Raw genomic sequence first — 19,447 nt, forward strand, 5'->3', positions numbered from 1 at the left:
ATTTATTTTTGCTTTAATCTTTGTTATTTCTTTTCTTCTACTTGCTTTAGAGTTAGTTTGCTGCTCTTTCTATAGTTTCTTCAGTTAGGTCTTTGGTTTTAGCTCTTTCTTCTCTTTAAATGCTTAATAGGATTAAGATACTAAGACTTTACTGTTAACATAACTTTACTATTTGACTGTTTGCATTAATATAACTTTACTATTCCAGAAAATTCTTGTGCAGGAAGATGAAAGGGCAAATAACTTTACCGTTCGTTTTTGTCATGAATTTCCTGAGGATTCGCCGATGCAGTGAGAGACCAGTAGAATAATGGATCAGAGCAGAGAGAGCAGAAGTAGCTTGGCTCATCTCTTAGTACATTGTGCATCAGCGGGGGAAGGATGGACTATTTGCCAAATTGAAGTAGTTTTAATAATGGGGAGAAAAAACTCCAACTAGATCTCTATCTCTATTCCAGACAAAAATAAACTCCAGATAGTTTAACGACCTAAATGTAAAAAGCTTTAAATCTTTGAGAAAATAGAGGAAATTATTTTTATCACTTTAGTGTATCTTAATTTAGATACAACAAGCACAAACTATAAAGGAAAAGATTGAGAAATTTATCAAAATTAAAACTCCTATAGAATAAAAGATACTGAAAACAAAATGAAAAGACAAAGAATTGGTTAGGAAAAATTAATCTGCCATTTATCTACAGACAAAGGTAAAAATCCAAAATACATACAGAATTCCTACAATTCATTAAATACCAACAACCCAGTATGAAAAAGAAAAGGGTAAAGGGTACGAACAGGCAATTAATAATCGAGGAAAGGCAAATGGTCAATAAACATAGCAGAAAAGGCCCAACCTCTTATCAATCAAAGAAATGCCCAATAAACAAGCATCTTCCACTCCTTTGCAGAATTTTTTTTTTAAATCTCAATATTAAATGATCAGGATGTGGTAAAATGGAAAATCTGCAGATGAAAATATAATTTGGTATAAGTGCTTTGATGAGAAATTTGACAATATCAAGGAATATTGGAAGTTGTACACCACATTTCAAATCTACTTCTAGAAGTGTTTCTGTTTGCTCATGAGACATGTAAAAGAATGTTCATTGCAGCATAGTAGTAGATAGAAAAAAAGGAAACAAATATTGGATGACTATACAGCAGTTAAATGAATGAAATAGATCCATAAGTTATCAATATACATAGAAGTAAAATAGAAATTAAATGAAAAGAAAGTTTCAGAATGATATATACTATATATGCTTTATGTGAAAAATTTATACACATAATTCCATGTTCTTTCTATGTTGTACAAATTTATTAACATATGTGGTGAGATCATATCAACTTTAGAATAGAGGTTGTTTCTGGGGAGCTGGGGAGGATAAGATTGGAGAGTCGTGGCTATAATATTTTATTTCTTAAAAAATATCTGAAGGAAATAGGGCAAAATGTTAACATTTGTCAATTCTGGGTTGTGGGTTACTAAGTTGCTCTGGTACTTTTTAATATCTGGTATATTTTATAATTTAAAAAAGAGAAAAGAGAAGAGTCATCTAGTTTTGTATTATATCCTCTGCAATATTTGCTAGCCATATATCAAGGAAATATATGTTTGGAAAAGGTGTTTTATGTAAGGGTGCAGGCGGCATGGCCAAGGATCTCATGACCGCTCAAAGGGGCATGCAGACATGAGACTAGAGTTGAATTTAGTGCATCTGTAGGAACCCCAGCACCTGAAGGTCAGGGATACACAGAGCCGGACATTTTCTTGTTAACAAGCATTCTTGTTAAAAATTTAAACTGACTCTATTTAAGCCCCTATATCTAACTATAGCTTCCAGAAAAAGCAGAAGATACTGGAACATATTAAATTATATCACACAGATGCAATCAGCAAAATATAGAATGTGAGAAATTACACAAGACAACTTAGTTTCTTCAACAGATAAATGACAAAAAAGATGGGGGAGGGAGCTACTGAGTAAAAGTAATGTAAGAGAGAAAGCAACAAATGCAGTCTATAAACTTAGTTTCTACTCTGATGTAAATCATTGTGGGACAGTTGGGAAGTTCTAACATTGATGGATATTTGATTATCTTAAATAATTATTACGTTTTTAGCTGTGATAAAGGTATTTTGGTTAAGTTATTAAAAATCCTCATTATTTTTTAGAATTATATACCAAAATATGTATGGAAGAAATAAAATAATGCTTGGGATTTAATATACAACAATCCTTGGGGGGAGTGGGAAGACAGAAACGAAATAAGACCGGCTATGTGTTCATAATTTTTGAAGCTAAGTTATGAGCATGAGGGGACCTTTTATTCTTCTACTTTTGATTATTTGAAATTTTCCGTAATATAACAAATAGTAATTCTGAGATATTTATATATTTATATACCACTCTGCAGGTTCTAACACAGTTGTAAGCTTCCTGATATACCAACCAGCATAATTTTAATTTCAAAATCTGAGTAATCTTTTTCAAAGCTGATTCACTGAAATTATAATTGCAAAAAGTTATAAATAAAATATTAATAAAGAAAATCTAGCAATGTTATTCAATAATATATTGTGACTCAGGATTTATTAAGAAAATACAAGGATGATTCAGATTGAGAAAAATAGCAACATTTATTACATAAGATGTAATAAGAATTTAGATGCTAAAGGAATTTAATAAAAATCATCAGCTCTTTCTAATAGGGAATGGAGAGAAACCAATTAAACACAACAAACAATATTTACTTCAAACTAAAATAAAATATCATTCTAATTTACGTAAAGAAGCTTTCAATAAGTATTTGCTGACTGATGTACATGGGGGCAGTAATGAGATCCTTCAATTAGGGTGACAGCCGTGGAAATGCCAAGGAGGGGATGGGAAATATGAATTTGTAACTCCATGCCTGCCTTGCTAACATCAGACATTCTAGAACAGGGTCAGCAAAACTCTGGGCAGGGCATAACCGAGCTGGTGCCTGTTTTTTTAAATGCTATTTTATCTGAACACAGCCTCATTATCTATTTACCTATAGTGTAAGGCCGAGTTAAGTAGTGGCGACAGAGAGAAGCTCTGCAAAGACTGAAATATTTACTCTCCGGCCATGGAAGGATACAGGTTCACCACAATAAAAACAGTGGTTATCTTCGTGTGGAAGGATTACAGATGGGTTTTATATTCTCCGTAATTCTCCATATTATTCATGTTTTCTACAAAGAACATATATTCTTTCTATAATCAGTGATATAGTAAGGGTTATTAAAAAACAGATTGAACACCCTCTCTTTTTAGTTTTTCATTTCTAAGCGTTTGATTTCATGCTTTTTCAGGAAAAAAATGCCACCGCCACCTACTTGTTAATCGGAGCAATTTTCCTCCCTGCCTTTGGAGAAACATAGTGAGGCAGGCCCGAACAGGACAGAGAAGATCCCCCTCTCCACCTTATTTCTGGCACCGCTGGGAAGATGCCTTTCTGTTATTTTATGAGAATCTGGCTTTTAATTCTGAGTTCAGAGAATCAAGGTGAATGCTTCTTAGAAACCTGGATTCCAGCACATGTGGACCTGTCACATACGGTGTATGCCCCTGATTCTATGAGAACCTCCTTGTTAAGATCTAGCATATTCTGATTGGGACTTATCTTCCAGGTTTTAATAACAATTATGAGCATCGACTAAAATGGCAAAACAGAGACACAACTCTAGCAGTGCCTGCAGGTTTTTTTAGTGTTAGCAAATGACTTTAATTAAAACAGGAAATGAATAATCCAGAGTTTTAAAACATCTGATAAAATAATAAGACCAGATTTCCCCTTTAGACACCTCTCTCCTTGCATTCTTTCCCCAAAGTCTCAAAACAACTTAAGCAGATAAATTATTGTGGATATTTTTCTGCTCATACTTTTCCATGAGAATGCAAGCTTAACAAGAAAAGGTATTTTATGGTATGTTTTACTCATGGCTGTGTTCCCAGCATGTAGAACCAGAAGAAACACATGGTAGATATTCAAAAACTATTTGTTGGATGGATGAATGAATGAATGAATGAATGCCTATAATAGGAATAGATAGGAAAAATTGGTCTCTAGGGAAGGCGGCCTTTAAAAAAATTTTTTTTTAATTATAAGAGCAATGTACACTCTTAAAAACACTTTGAAAATTAAGAAGAGTAGAAAGAAAAGGAAAATTCAACCCTGTCCTCTTAAATATAAGCTACCATTGTTGCTGATTTGTTGCACTGCCTTCACTTTTTCCCTAGGCACAGTATTATAAATTAAATAATAAACATATAATTTTGTCTTGCTTTGAAAATTAATCTTAATAGTATACAGACTTTCAATATAATTTCAAGGTCTTTGTAAACATCAATTTTAATGTTTGTATAATAAATTGAGTAGAATTGCATTATTTACCTAATAATTCCCATAGTAGTTTCTTTTCTTTTGCAATTATGAATAATGCTGCAATAACTATCACACGGTGGCATCTATTTATGTGCTTATCAGTCATTTTTCAAAGAGAGCACTTGACAGGTAGTATATCAGCCCAGATAACATAAGTTCTGCTACAGTAACAAGCATCCCCCAAATTTCTGTGCTTACAACAACAGTTCCTTTCTCGCTCATGCTCTATGTCTCCAGGAAAAATGGAACAAAGCTGTAAAATATTTCAGTTCATTCCAATTCTATTCAACAAATATTTGTTGAGTGTCCATTATTACAAGGTCTGTAGCTAGCCCTGAATGTAAGTAAAGAGCTTTTCTGATGAGTCACAGATAAATGGAAACTGGGAACTCTGTTTTCATAACATGCTGTACAGAAGCAGGAAAAAAAATCAATGAAGGCAAGAGATCATTTTCCAGTCTAGTCATTTGTATGCCATCTCGGTATTGTTTTAGGTGCGATATCTTTTTTCTATCTGCTTTTCTAAAAACACTCCTTTCTCCGTAAAGGCCCAGTGTGATCCTAGGCCAGTGAGTCACACTGAGCAGACCCAATGCCAGGGTCTAGGACCGCCAGTCTGGGTTTTGCAACACCCTAGTGGTGGAATTTTCCAAAAAGAGGAAAACATTAAAATTTGCTAAAAACAATAAAACTTTCAGTTACCTGTTAGGGCAATAATTCTATTTCCTAAGGAAATATTTCAAAAGTGGAGAAAAAATCTAAACATACATGAAGTCTTTATTGTAGATATTTGCAAAGGCAAACAATGGTAGGTAAATTAATATATATCAACTAGATTGAATAGCATGAATCAGTAAATTAGTAAGTACTAAGTTCATCATACAGAAACAGAAATGCTTATGATTGATGGTAAAATGGAAAAAAGGACAATTAAATCCCACCTATTTTGTACAATAATGCATAAAATATGAAGACATCTTTTAAAAGACTAATGGGAAACATGGAAAATGAAATGTTGATTTGTTAGGGGATGGGAATTTGCTTTATTTACTTTTATTCATTTATTTTCTTTGCATGGGCAGGCACCAGGAATTGAACCCGATCTCTGGCATGGCTGGCGAGAACTCTGCCACTAAGCCACTGTGGCCTGCCCTTGCTTTATTTTTAAAGATTTAATATTGTTAATTTATTTAACATTTTAAAGAATAAAACATAAAAAATACATATAGTCAAGACTGTTCCTGGGAGGGACTCTGTGGTAAATTAATTTTTTCAAAGATGGGAAAGCAATGTTGTGCTGAGATGTAGCTTGTTGGCTCTTCTGGAAGGACCGTATTAACGACTTCTTTGTCTGAGACGCCTTTAGTCCTCATTGTTCAAACTCAGGAACTGAATCATTTTGATAAAACTGTCTGAGATAGAGCTGTTTGCAAAAAACTGTGTCCCTGACTCTCTGAACTCTTGCTATCGCTTTCCAGAACTCAGAAATGAAGAGATTTGAATAGTGAGCTATGCTTTACGTGAAATACATGATCTAGGTAACACGAGTCATTTTCAGAGCTGACTATAAGTCAGTCTTGCATTTTGCTTTGGACCAGGCACATGGTTGACACTTATTAAGTTGTTGAAAGAACAAAAAAGAAAATAAATTCTATTGCACCCCAGAAACCGGGGGAAGGGACTCTGTCCTGCAGATCAGCAGAGAGCAGGCGTCCCTAAAAGGGAGGCAGGAAGGACACTAGGATGATTAGCACTTTGGAGAGCTCCCCTGGCCAGGATGCCACTGAGACGGTGAGGCGAGCAGCTCCCAGCCTTGGGGGAGGGAAAGCCTGCCGTCTGGGAGCCTTCCAGCCAGTTTTCATACCCTTGTAGACAAAAGGTGGCAGGAGATGGTTGCTGAAAACCGCTGGATCCAAGGACCTCATGCCAGTAGATGGCATTCTTTATTGGAAGCACTCTCAAGCCCCAAGCCCAAAGGGACAAACTCTTGGAACCAATATTTATCCTTGAATCAAAAAATCCTTTGGAAATATGACTGGGCTTTGCCATCTGAATCCATAATACACCAACAAGGCCAGAGACTTTTTTTTTTTACCTAGTAGCCTTAAAAAAGAAAGCCCTTTTGTTGTTCGCTTTTGCATGCAGCAGGAGCCTTCTGGACGTAAGAATGACAGTCCCAGCGGCCAGTGGCCGCGTGCCCCAGTGTCACCTTGGCCGGAGTCTTGCGGACAGTGTGGTGGCTGCTGACAGCAGAATCTGTTTCTGCGGCTTCACTGACACGGAGCTGTCACCCTGGACAGCCTGAGCAGAGCGGGGGTCAGGGTGGGAGTCTCATGGGCCAGGAGGTCTTCGCTGCAACAGAGACAGGGACATGTCTTAAGGGGACAGTGAGCATATTCTCAGGCGATAATGGTTGGTCATTGGGCACAGGCACTGGCCTTGCCTGGATGCCATGTGACTGCCCAGGCCAGTGGGTTCCTCTGGCCCCATCTCTGCATCTTTTGCCTACTCTGTTGCAAACTTATCTAAAATCTGTCTATTCGTTGGGCATCTTCAAGTTTCAATTCCCTTTGCAAAATATTTTGAGGTCCTCAGAAGAAATGAGACAGTCATTGCTAAGCATGAGTTATGCAGTACACTTGAGCCTTGGCTTCTGGGCAGCTAGCAGGTAGTTTATTCTCTTTTCACACGGCAACAAGCACCCAGAATGCTGACATCTGCAGAGTGACAGCCTCACCTGCAATCCCAGTTGCCCTTTAGCTTCTAAGGCCCTACTTTAGTAAAGAAACTTAAAACACACACACATACACACACACACACACACACACACACACAAAGTTGTTGTTTAAATTTTCTGATGCTTGTCTTGCCAAAGATTTAAAAGATGAAAAGATTTCAAACATTGGGAAAAGAACCTTCAGCTGCCAAGTTTCAGGAAGAAGAAAACATTCTTTTGAGTGGCTTTCTATTGTCTGCTACAATAAATCATTAATTTCCCCATTACATTACATTAAAGGGACTAAAAATAATAGTACCTTCCTTTTACATCCGATTTTGAGTCACTTGTATGATGCGTTGTCATGAGTAATAAAAATGGACTAGACATTTTAAATAAACTGACCCGTAGAGAAGGTTCCTATGTGATGTGAGTTTTCATCAACCCTTCCTCTGGCCTTGGGGATGGGCTCCCTCTGAAACAGGCCCCCCCCCAGCACCCCTGATGGAGTCAGAGGTTGGAGGCTGCAGGGAGAAACAGAAATGCAGGCAGCCAGCTCAGGACCCCTTCAGGACTGTGGGGCTTGGCGAGCCATCCTCTTGCCAGGCCAGGTTACCTGCAGGCTCACCCAGGTCGGCCTTTTCTTGGCACCTGTCTTGCATCTTCAGACTCTCCATCCAGAAGCTGTGGGTAAGTGGCCATGTCCATCAAGTGCTGGGGGAGGAGGGGAGCCAGCTTGTAGGGAAGCCTGAGCGCAGGCGGGGTACCCCAAACTTGGTTTGCATCCTGCCCTTACAGCTCTCTCGTTTTCATTCCTTCGTCCTCAGAATACAAACACCCAATTCAATCTCCAGTCAATAAATGAACTGCGGTTTAGTCAGGCTAAAGGAATCATGGAATCGTAGCATTGCAAGAGACCTTAGAGGTCATCTAGTCTCAATTCCTTAGAGGTTAGAAATCCCTTCCACAAATGACTTTGCTGCTTCACAGCACAACAGCCTTGAGCCAAATGAACGAATGTCAAATCGTGGAATTCTGGGCCCTTGTATTCAGGTGGGATCTTTTTTTTCCTATTTTTTTTTTTTTTGGCAGGGTGGGGGTGGGGGGCAGTTGGAAGGTGACAACTAGAGTTCTGAGGTCACACCCACGAGGCCAAGTCCTCCTGCCACGTCCAGTACATATGGGTTTTCAGGCCTCGGATTCAGCTTCTTCCTTGAAGGCCAAGATTCTGAGGACAAATGAGAGGTGGTGTGGGTGCGAACTCCACCTCCTAGAGCGGGTGAGAATTCCAGAACCATCCAGGAGGACGACTTTCACCCGCCCCACCCCCAACGCACACCCAGGCATACTGACTTTGAAACACTCTGCCCTTGAGCACATCACAATCCCTGAGAGTGAGCGTTTGATTCCTCAGGGGGTGGGACATATACTGTGACCCCTGCTCTGGGGGCCTCGGAACACCTGGGACCTTCAGTTCCTCCTCAGGGTGAGTCAGGAAGGGATAGTAACCTGCCTGCTTACAGCAAGGGACAGGGAGACCCAGAGGGGAAATTGTGAAAGAACATTCTCTTCTCTGCTTGGTATACCTGTTTGTCAGTCCAGTGTGTTTTTCTTTTAATAACTTTTCTGCTTACTTTTTTTATTGCAGAAGTTTTAGTTTTACGGAAAATACAGAGTTCCCCTATTACACCCCCCTCCCCATATTAGCACATCGCATTAGTGTGGTAGCTTTGTTACAACTGATAAAGGAATATTATAATTATACAATTAACTGTTGTCCATAATTAGATAAGGTCCACTGTTTTTAGATAAAGTCCTATGTTTTTAAACATTTTTATTCTAGTAACATACATATAACCTAAATTCCCCCTTTAACCACATTTAAATATATAATTCAGTGCTGTTAATTACACTCACAATGCTGTGCTGCCATCACCACCATCCATTATCAAAACTTTTCCGTCACCCCAAACAGAAACTCTGCACTAAATAAATATTAACTCCCCATGGCCTGCCCACTCTCCCGCCCCTGGAAAGCTATATTCTAGTTTCTGACTCTATGAATTTGCTTATTCTAATTATTTCATATCAGTGAGATCGTACAAATTCTGCCTACTTTTGAAAAGCAATATGTATTCATTGTGTAAAACTTTTGAAAAAGCAGCGTATTTTTTACAATTGCTGTAATCCCTTTACCTAGATTATAACAGCTAATATTTCTACATATTTCACTTCTGTTTATCTTCTATGTATCTGTGCATTCAGATAGATAGGTAGATAAATGTATGGAATAAATCTGATTGGAGATAACAGCTTTATATCCTACTTCTTCCAATTAAAGTGATGTTATGAATATTTTCCCATGTAATCTAAACTCTTATACAAGTCACATTTACTGGCCACATAATAATATTTCTTCTAAAAAATATTATTACCTATTATAAGAAAATGAGCTGATTCTATGATTATTTTGATAAGGGGAAATTAAACAAAGAATGACAGAACTTAGCACAATGCAGTGCCTAGTTTTATTGCCCTTGTGTTAGCAACTGAACTTAATTTTTGAGAAGAATTCAAGGGATTCCTTATTACTTTGACATTTTTTTTGTTTTTTTTGTCTGAATATGATGGAAATTTTTGGATGAAAAGCAAATATGGTAAACACAAATGTTTATTAAAATTTAAAATAATCTGCTTATATCTCTGTATATACTAAGAGGCATATGTTAATATTATAAAAGAAAATTGGATTACTTTTGATAAAATGTTATGCAATTAAAAATAGCATATTGTTTGGGTTTTCTATACAATTTTATTAATCATCTATTGCCTTGTTTGGGAATTTTAGGTATTTTTTTAAATTTTGGCATAAATATTTATAACCTTTATTTCCTTTGGCTAGCATCCTGAAAGTGGACGTGCTGGATTAAAGGGCATGTGCATTTTAAAGGGTATTGAAAAATATCGCATAATTGTTTCCAGATACTTTGCGTCTATGTTCCTTCCACATGCCTAGTGAGTCTCACACTGGAATTACAGCCTGACCTGTGGACAGAGGGAATACGAGAGCTATGTCCAAAGTCCCCATGTGGAGGGAATGTGGAATTAAGTTTCCCATCACTTCCGTTATGATACAATGGCATCACTGAACCCAAAATAGTAGCGGCTTTCATTCAAATGCCAAGATTAATTTTTTTCCACTGCTACTGGAGAAGACCAGCGAGTACAAAGCCAAGAACTCAGGGAAATAAAGCACTGCAAGGAATTGGCTACCTCCTCTTCCCCAATTAAGCCCAACCCATCACAGGAAGTAGATGAGAGAGGATGGAAGCCAAGCTGATGGTTAGCTGCTCACATCTCCTCCCAACAGGTCACATACTATTAACTATAGGGATCAAATATTTGGTATCAACAGAATCACCACTATTTCATTAACCAGGAAACTGGGTAATGTTTGTTGAAATATTCACAAGATCAGCTCCCAGGTCGATCTTGAGGCCATTTCTAGAAAGACCAATATTTGCAGGACCCAAAGAGGTCCCTGAGGGAAATCTTCTCCAGCTGGACCCTCTTTCTTAATCCCTTGGCTTCACTAATTTTTTACTACAAAATATTTTAGATATGTGAAAAGGTATACCTACAATCCAGTTTATTAAATAAAATGTTACAAACACAGTGGAAGTCACATTGGTGCTTGTTCCTCTCACATTCTGTCTCTTTCCCCACAACTAGCTTCCCAGATAACAATTATTCCTACATTTCGTGTCCACCTTTCCCATGCGTTCCTTTATATTTAGCTACATATGCATACCTCCCTAGACAAAATAGAGCATTCATTGCTTCCTTCAGTAGATTGAATTATGTAACCTCTCAAAAGACATGCTCTGGCTAGTTCCATCTCCCTACCCCATATTATTGACAGCCCCTTCCAACATGAAAAAGTTAGAATGGCCATAGCCCAAATACCCCTAAAGAGTGATGTTCTAGTTTGTTAGCTGCCAGAATGCAATTTACCAGAAACGGGATGGCTTTTAAAAAAGGAAATTTAATAAGTTGCCAGTTTACAGTTCTAAGACCGAGAAAATGTCCCAATGAAAACAAGTCTATAGAAATGTCCAATCTAAGGCATCCAGGAAAAGATACCTTGGTCCAAGAAGGCCAATGAAGTTCAGGGTTTCTCTTTCAAATGGAAAGACACACGATGAACACGGTCAGGGTTTCTCTCTCATCTGGAAAGGCACATGGTGAACATAGCATCATCTCCTAGCTTTTTCTCCTGGCTAACTGTTTCATGAAGCTCCCCAGGAGGCATTTTCCTTCTTCATCTCCAAAAGATGCTGACTGGTAGACTCTCTGCTTCTTGTGGCTATGTCATTCTCTACTCACTCAGAATCTCCTGGTTTCTCCAAAAATGCTCCCTCTTTTATAGGATTCCAGTAAACTAAATAAGACCCACCCGAATGGGCGGAGACATGTTTGACAACCACTCTTGATTGAGTCACATCTCCAGGGACATAATCTAATTAAAGTTTCAAACATACAGTACTGAATAGGGATTAGAAGAAAGAGCACAAGTGGGATAGAGAGATCAAAGGTGGTGGAGTTATACAGAGAAGGTAGGGTTTCACAAACGAATATCACTGCTGAATCATTAAATTGATATTTCTTTTAGTCTCCAGTGTCTTAGAGCACATAGGAGTAAAAACATAATTGTGGAATTGTAACCCATACCAAACTCTGAAATCTGTTCTATAAGTAATTGCTGTGCTGTGTTTTGAAATTTATTGCTTTTGTATATATTATTTTTCACAAAAAAAGAAAACAAAGTTATGATAAAAAAAATAATTATTTTTTCTAGCCTCCAATGTTCTGGAGCAGCTAGAAGGAAAAATCTGAGATGATGGTATGGTAGCCCATGACAAACTCTGGGATCTGTCCTATAACTACTTGTTGAAGAGTGCTTTGAAAACCATTGCTTATTTTTCTTTGCTTTGTTTATATGTTATATTATACAATTTAAAAAGTTAAAAAAAAAAAAAAAAGACATGCCCTGAATTTTAATCCGCATCCCTATGGGTATGAGCACACTGTCAATGGCACCTTTTGAAGAGGTTATTTTAAATTAGGGTATGGCCTGGCCGGATCAGGGTGGGTTTTAATCTATATCACTGGCGCTCTTCATAGGCAGAAGAAATTTGGACATAGTGACTCATAGAAGGCCACTCAGGAAACAGCTGGAAGTCAGCAGAAATCAGAAGAGCAAACAAAGAGAGGGAGCGCGATCTCCATGGGATGGGAGGCAGCGCTGTGAGCCAAGGAACCCAGAGGATGCAGCGAGCCAGCACGCAAATGCTACCGCTGCTCGGAGAAGGCATGGCCTTTCCAAGCCTTGAGTTTGGACTTCCAGCCTTCCCACTGGAAGTTTGGAAAGCCAATAAATTCCTGTGAAGGCAGCCTGTGTGTGGCATTTGTAGCCTGGTAAAGTAAGACACTTCCATGTTTTGACATTTTTGTAAGTATACTGTGTGCATCCTTCTGTAACTTGTCCTTTTGTTCCACATGGCATCTGTGAAACTAACTCATGTTGAACATGTATCTCGAGTGTATTCATTTTTGCTCCTCTATAATATCGAATGCATCTATTATTTATTTATCCAATCTTTTAATGATGGGCATTTCAACTGATTCTACATAGTTGTGACCAAAAGGCTGGCATGTCTTTAACTAGAGAAAGTGCCCATTTATTTGCTGTCCACGAGGGCTGCCTTAGAGTTCCCCTGGCTCACAACCTCAGCCTGTTTGGTGCTCGTGGGAAGGGCCCTGGGCAGAAAAGGGCACAGATAATCGTAGGAGCGATGTTTCCGAGCCAGCGAGTGGGATGGGCCCCTTTGTCCAGGGAGGAAGGACAGTTCACCAGAACGAAGCTGAAGTACATGAAGACGAAGGCAGGAGGCTGGGAGACTTGGGGGAGGTGGAGCACAGAAGTCCTTTCCTGTTTCCTCCTATTTTCCTAATGAAATAACAAGGAGGACCATTTGCTGAGAATTAAAAAGGGTGCTAAGTTGTTGAAGGCTTTGAGAAGAAGAGTAAAACAATCAAATTTCCAAGTTTTTTTTAAAAATTATTCTTAATTTTTAAAAATATCCTATAATAAAAATAAAATGATAAAAATACCTTAAAATAACCACTAAGGAACAAAAACTGGGGGATGCATTATATATATTGTTTTCTCTTTGGGAATGAAATGCTAGCCTCCGAGGACAATTTCTGTATCAAGGAACTAAATCAAATACTGGAGAATCTCTATGAAGCACAATCTATTGGGCTTTCTCCAGAAACGAAAGTGACCAAAGAGTTCACATTTGCTTGCCCTAAGTTTAAAGTCCACATCATAATATTTGTTCTGCCTATCCCCTCGGACGGAGAAAAAAGGAAAACTTTAACCAAGGACAATATAGTGTGGTGGTGTTGCATTTAAGAGAAAAAGAGATGAAGCCAGAACTTTCGCTCTTATGGAATTTGAAATGGTCACCTTGTAACTGGAGGACCAGGCTAATTTTCCAGGGATGTGGGAATGGCACAGATTATCTGCCTGCCACTGAACCTGTGATTTCAAGCATCATGGGTGTTTCGAAACTTACCACCCACACTTGCCACCTCCCTCACCCACAGAATTTCAACACTTGCCTAGTGTTGCAATGTTGTCATTCCAGCAGAAAATCCTTCCCAGGGGTTATAGGGTGAGGCAGGCTTCCTGGGAGCAGCTTCCCTGCATAGGGATTTGAGCGCGTGCCGCCAACTGATAAATAAATTTTGATTTGAACACCTATTTTGTCATGAAATTTTGCCAGGCCATACATTTTTTTTTTCTGGCTCTTTCCCCATCGTCATGCCTCTGAAGCTCCTCACTGCAAACACCAACGAGAGTACTTATTTGTCAATAATTTGTTCAACTTCATTTATAATGATTATTGACCCTCCCCACCTGCAACCTGATTTCTTACAGAGCTGATCTAATTGCTTTGGGGACTGTGCCAGTGGGCTCCTGTTAATTTGTTGATTGAGTTAATGTGTTGCCAGAACATTGCAAGACCTTTGTTTGCTGTCCGTCCTGTGCCTAACAGTGACACGCTGTGGAAGGAAATTATATTGGTTGAAACAATGCCAGATGAGGAACTATAGCCCCTGTGTGACTTTGATGACAGCAAATCATCAGGAGGGGAATGCCGCATCTGCCTCGGAACCGCGGAGCTCCCAGCACGGCCCGGCGTGGGGAGAAGCGCGGTTCTGGGTGGTGTCTGCTTCCTGGGGACGCCTGGCGGCTCAGCACGCAGCTCCCGGGACAGCCCTGACTCAGCGGCTGGTCCCGCGCCTCGCAAACACTCGCCATTCCCCAGGACCGAAGTTTAAATCCTCTTCTCTGTGACTTGGCTGTCGTGACCTCTTTGGGCAAGTTCCACTGCCGGTTTTGTGGGCTCTTCATCTGCATGCAAAGGCCTTATCGGCCCAGCAGATGGACAGAGCAGCTGTCACTTCCCGGGGAAGCCAGGAGATCCCCCGGCCAGCGGGGCAAGGTTTCCTGTGAGCCTACCACGTGCAAAGTCCTCTGGGATGAAAGGCATTCTGAGGATATGAGTTATCAAGCTCGACCAAGGGTTCTCTGATTTGATATAAATAACTCTGCCCTGGCAGCAGACGGGAGGGGAGCCGCGTAGTAATGAATACTAGTACAGACAGGCCTCCGGGATGCTGCCCGGGGGCCAAACCACAGTTGGCTACAGACTCGGGGGTGGTGGGCAGAGCTGCCCCACTTCCACAGTGTAATCGGAGGCGGGGAGGGAGGAGGCTCCCTGGGCTCAGCAAGACCCCATTAGGAACTCAGAGCCTGCATTTGAAGGGGCAGAACTAGGGAGACTAGAGGCATGTCGATTTGCCTGATTCGATGTTTAAATATTAACCTATAAATCAGTAGTCATACATGGAGCGCTTGCTGTTTACAAAATACTGTGCTTGGAAGGTAGCAATGAGGCATGAGAATCAGTTTCAGCACCTCCCCCCCAACAGAGAACTCACAAACAAGGTGAAATGCATGGGTGCTGAAGGAGCAGCTGCATTTAGTCTGGAGTGCTGCTGCATACTGCACAACTAATTCCTGTGCAGCACGGACTTTTCCTTGCAGCGGTGGACACCTAGGCCTTAAGCTTGGATGCCAGGCTCAGGCGACAAGGGGACTGAGCCGTGGCCTGCCACCATAGGGGATTGGCTGGGACCTGCTGGCATTGAGTTCCCTGCATCAGTTGATGGTGCCTCCTGGTCCTCATAGAAGCAAACCCAAATCCTCTCTGGATGAAAGCATCCCCATTTTAATTCCCCCAGGAGGCTCATAAATTAAGATCAACTAAATGAGTTCAGATTCAAAGAACAAGAAAAATACAAGGAAACAAGTCACCCCGAGTGAGACACAGCAGGAACAATAAACGACAGAACTAAACCTCCTTCCTTCAGGTAATGAAGTCATCAGACTCAAGGTATAAAATAATAAAGTATAATGTGTTTCAAAATGGAAAAAAAGGAATCACAAAAATAAGCAAGTAATAAGAGACTATAAAAATAACCAGGGAGATCTTGGGGGAAAAAAATAGAACTTTGAAAAATGAAAAACAGACTTCTAAAAATAAAAAAAAAACTTCAATGTGTGGATAAAATACTAGATTAGATATAGCTGAAGAAATATTTTTGCAATACTTCCCATAAGTCAACTACTGCTCTAGGGCCTGGAGATACAGTAGTGAAAAGAAATAGGCACAAATTCCTGCCCTCACAGAGGTTACAAGCCAGATGGTAATAAGTGAGAAAATGCATAGTATATGATTTGGAACAACATAAACCAAGGAAGGGGGAGAGAGAATATTGGGTGTGGGTAGGGCTGTATTTGAAATAGGGAAGACTGGGGAAACCTCACTGTGAAGGTGACATTTGAGTGAAGATGACATTTGAGTGAAGATGTGAAAGAGATGAAGGAGCAAGTCATGAAACTGTTAGGGGACAGTCCACTTCGGGCAAAGGGGACAGCGAGTACAAAGGTGGGGTTGTGCTCCACAGGTCTGACCGCTAAGCAAAGAGGTCAGAGTGGATGTAATTGGGGCGGGGGGTGGGGGGGCGGTTAAAAGGTAAAGGAGGGCAGGTCTAGGGCCTTAGAGGGTGACAGGATGATGCCAGGAAGCGATCACACCCTATGGGCCCACTAGAAGTTAGTGATTATGAATTGAAATGTGAACTGAACTGTAAAATGGGGTGGCTTGCAAGTGCTCTCTAAAGCTCTGCTGTGAAGTTTCCGTTGGCTCAGAGGCTTCTGTCGTTTTCCTAGGCTCTATCCTTTCTGTCATTTCTGACTCTTTCCAAAATGTTTCCTCTTTTAAAGGACTCCAGTAAACTAATCGAGACCCACCTGGAGTGGGTGGAGACATATCTTCCTCCGAACAAAAGGTCACACCCAGCATTGGGTGTGTCACACCTCTGTGGAGAGAACCTAATCAATGAATAGGGATTAAATGAAACAGCTGCCTCCACAAGATGGAATCAGGATTAAAACATGCCTTTCCTGGGGTACATAATAGTTTCAAACCAGCACGCCCCCTGACACAGCTGGGGTAAATTGTAAGCACGGCTATCACTAGTGGGAGAAGCAGACCTTTGTCTCTAAATGAAGGACTCTAGCCAGAAGCTGCGATGCTCTGTCTGGGCCATAATGACCTCTTGCACAAAACCCTCAAAGGAATTTTTGGGACCTAAGGTCACTTGACTCAACGTTCAGTTTTCTTTAGGGCTCAAGGACATGACAAGTAACCCCAGATCACAAGGATGTCCTGAACTCCAAGCACCCAGCCAAGGACCTACAGCTCCATCCTGCAGGCTGGTGCAGATTCTGCTTCTTAATAGACTAACCCTGCGGCTCTAAAACCTGATTCATCTCTTCAAGGGTGTTCCTCAGCTCATCTTTATCAGAGTCACCTGCAAAGTTTACAGCACATACAGCTCCCAAAGCCCCACTCAGGTCTATTAGCTGAGTTCTCTGGCCTCCCCCTACCAGTCTACCAGCCTAAGATGATTTATTATTATTTAGCCCAAAGTTCCCATAACCACCTTGCTATCCAGCCATGACAATTTCAACTCCCTAAACCTGTACTGCGTGGACAAGAAAATCCAGAGACAGTCATAAGCCCAGTGAGACTTGAAGGTAGGAAAACCTGACTTCTGGTGCCAACACCCAGGAATAGGCCCATTTCTTCATTTTCTAGAAAAAGCAGCCATCTTTGGATAAGGAAACAGTTGAATTGACACAGCCGTGCAATAAGGGTTTGATGTGATTTCTTATAATCAGAAGGGAAAATGTTCAGCTCTCTGTTTTATCTCAAGATTGCATCTGCCTAGAGTTATACATGGTATAACTTAGTGATGCCTAGAGTGGACAATGGTGGGCAATTAAATGTGCAAATATAAGAATGTTTTTGAATGAGGGAGAACAAATGAATGCCAACATTGCTGGGGGTTGAAAATGGGATGCTACACAGGAAAAATACAATCAACACAAGCTAGAGTCTATAATCAACAGTACCTCTGCAATATGCTTAAACTGAATGTAACAAAGGCATTTTGCCAAGACTAAATATCAATAAGTAAGAGATATAAGGCAGGGGTGTGGGATTCTTTGTAGAAGAAAAGGAAATGTTCTCATATAGATTGTGGTGGTAAAGGCATGGCTATGAGATTGTATCAGGATTTATGTGATTTATTACTTAGGTTGGATTGCATGATGTGTGACTAACACTGTTTAAAAATGAACAGAGAGATACAAGTGCTGGAGAAAATATGAAGAAAGAGATGTACTTAGTCACTGTTGGTAGGGAGGCTGAGAGGTGCAGGCCCTTGGAGGACAGTGAGGTGGTTCCACGGGAGGCTCGGGGTGGGGTTGCCATCAGATCCTGCAATCTCATTGCTCAGTATATACCTGGAGAAACTGAGAGTGGGGACGTGAACAGACAGTTGCACACTGGTGGTTATGGCACCGAAGGGTACAATGACTGAGGAATAGAAGGGGGAAATGTGGTGTATAACACAACACACTACTGAGCGGCTGCAAGAAGTAATAAAGTTGTGAGCAATGCAACTAGGTGACTGAAACTTAAGGCCTGTATGTTGAATGAAATGCAGAAACAAAAAGACAAATATAACCATTTCACAACTCAGGTATATACTGAGCAATGAGGCTGCAGGATCTTATGGCAGCCCCACCCTGAGCCTCCCGTGGAACCACCACACTGCCCTCCATGTGGGGCTACACCTCTCAGCTTCCCTACTGGGCTCATGACTGTGTCTGGATTTTCTCGTCCACGCGGTACAAGTTTAGGGAGTTGAAATTGTCATGGCTGGATAGCGAGGTGGTTATGGGAACTTTGGGCTAAATAATAATAAATCATCTTAGGCTGGTAGACTGGTAGGGGGAGGCCAGAGAACTCAGCTAATAGACCTGAGTGGGGCTTTGGGAGCTGTATGTTCTGTAGACTTTGCAGGTGGTGCTGTCAACTTTGCCTCACTCATATGGACTAACTAGAATATATAAACTTGGAGAATTGAAGTCGAGAGCTTAGGTTATCAGGTTGGGGCCTATTTTAAAGGGTCCTAGGTTGGAAGCTCTTAGAGCAGTCACATCTATTTCAGAATTGTAACTGTTATTTCTAAATTCTGAGACACTGAGCCATTTTTGTATAACCTGGTCATTCCCTGAAGCTTTGGGTATGTGTCTGACACCTGAGACTCAGAGTTAGAGCTCTGAAGCTATGAAAGTCAACATTACCCAATATTGCTGTTTAAAAAGCTGAAAAAGTTCTCAGACTTTAACTAGAGAAGTGAATGAAACTGATCTGGGTAGGATTTAAGGTAAATCAGAATAAAGGTTAAAGGATGATGTGGCCCATATTTTAAAACTTCCACTTTTGGGTGAGATCAAAAGAAGAGATGTTTATTTGGTGCAAAATTTATATTTTCAATAGCACATTATCAAATTTAACTTCTGTGATCAGTTTTCTTGAACAACATAATTAAATGGACTCTTGAATAAGCACAAGAACTTGTTTGTTTGTATAGGTTAGTGTGATGAACGAGTACAAACCAGAGGAATTTGGGTAGAGGATACAAAAAGTATTTGCAAAGTCCCCTTGGTGGACTGGGGAGAAAGGAGGAAATATTCAACTTCCCCATCTGGGGAATCCTTGATATTCTCACAAGCAGTGGGGACAACCAATTCAATAGGTTGAGCCC

The 19,447-nt window shown here is 40.3% G+C and overlaps 1 long non-coding RNA gene across 2 annotated transcripts in view; it reads left to right on the forward strand.

Annotated features, from left to right (window-relative positions):
• Positions 1–12,575, forward strand: part of LOC143662547 (uncharacterized) — a 34,020-nt gene extending 21,445 nt beyond the window's left edge. The window contains exon 3 of one of the 2 annotated variants that reach the window (XR_013165401.1): positions 12,314–12,575. This is a non-coding gene — a long non-coding RNA (uncharacterized LOC143662547). Of the gene's footprint in view, positions 1–3,340; positions 4,247–12,313 lie in introns of those variants that run through there. The other variant, XR_013165402.1, reaches the window with a different exon arrangement.
• The last annotated feature ends 6,872 nt before the right edge of the window (positions 12,576–19,447 follow it).

Source organism: Tamandua tetradactyla, chromosome 18 (genome assembly GCF_023851605.1).
Source record: "Tamandua tetradactyla isolate mTamTet1 chromosome 18, mTamTet1.pri, whole genome shotgun sequence".
NCBI lineage: Eukaryota > Metazoa > Chordata > Mammalia > Pilosa > Myrmecophagidae > Tamandua > Tamandua tetradactyla.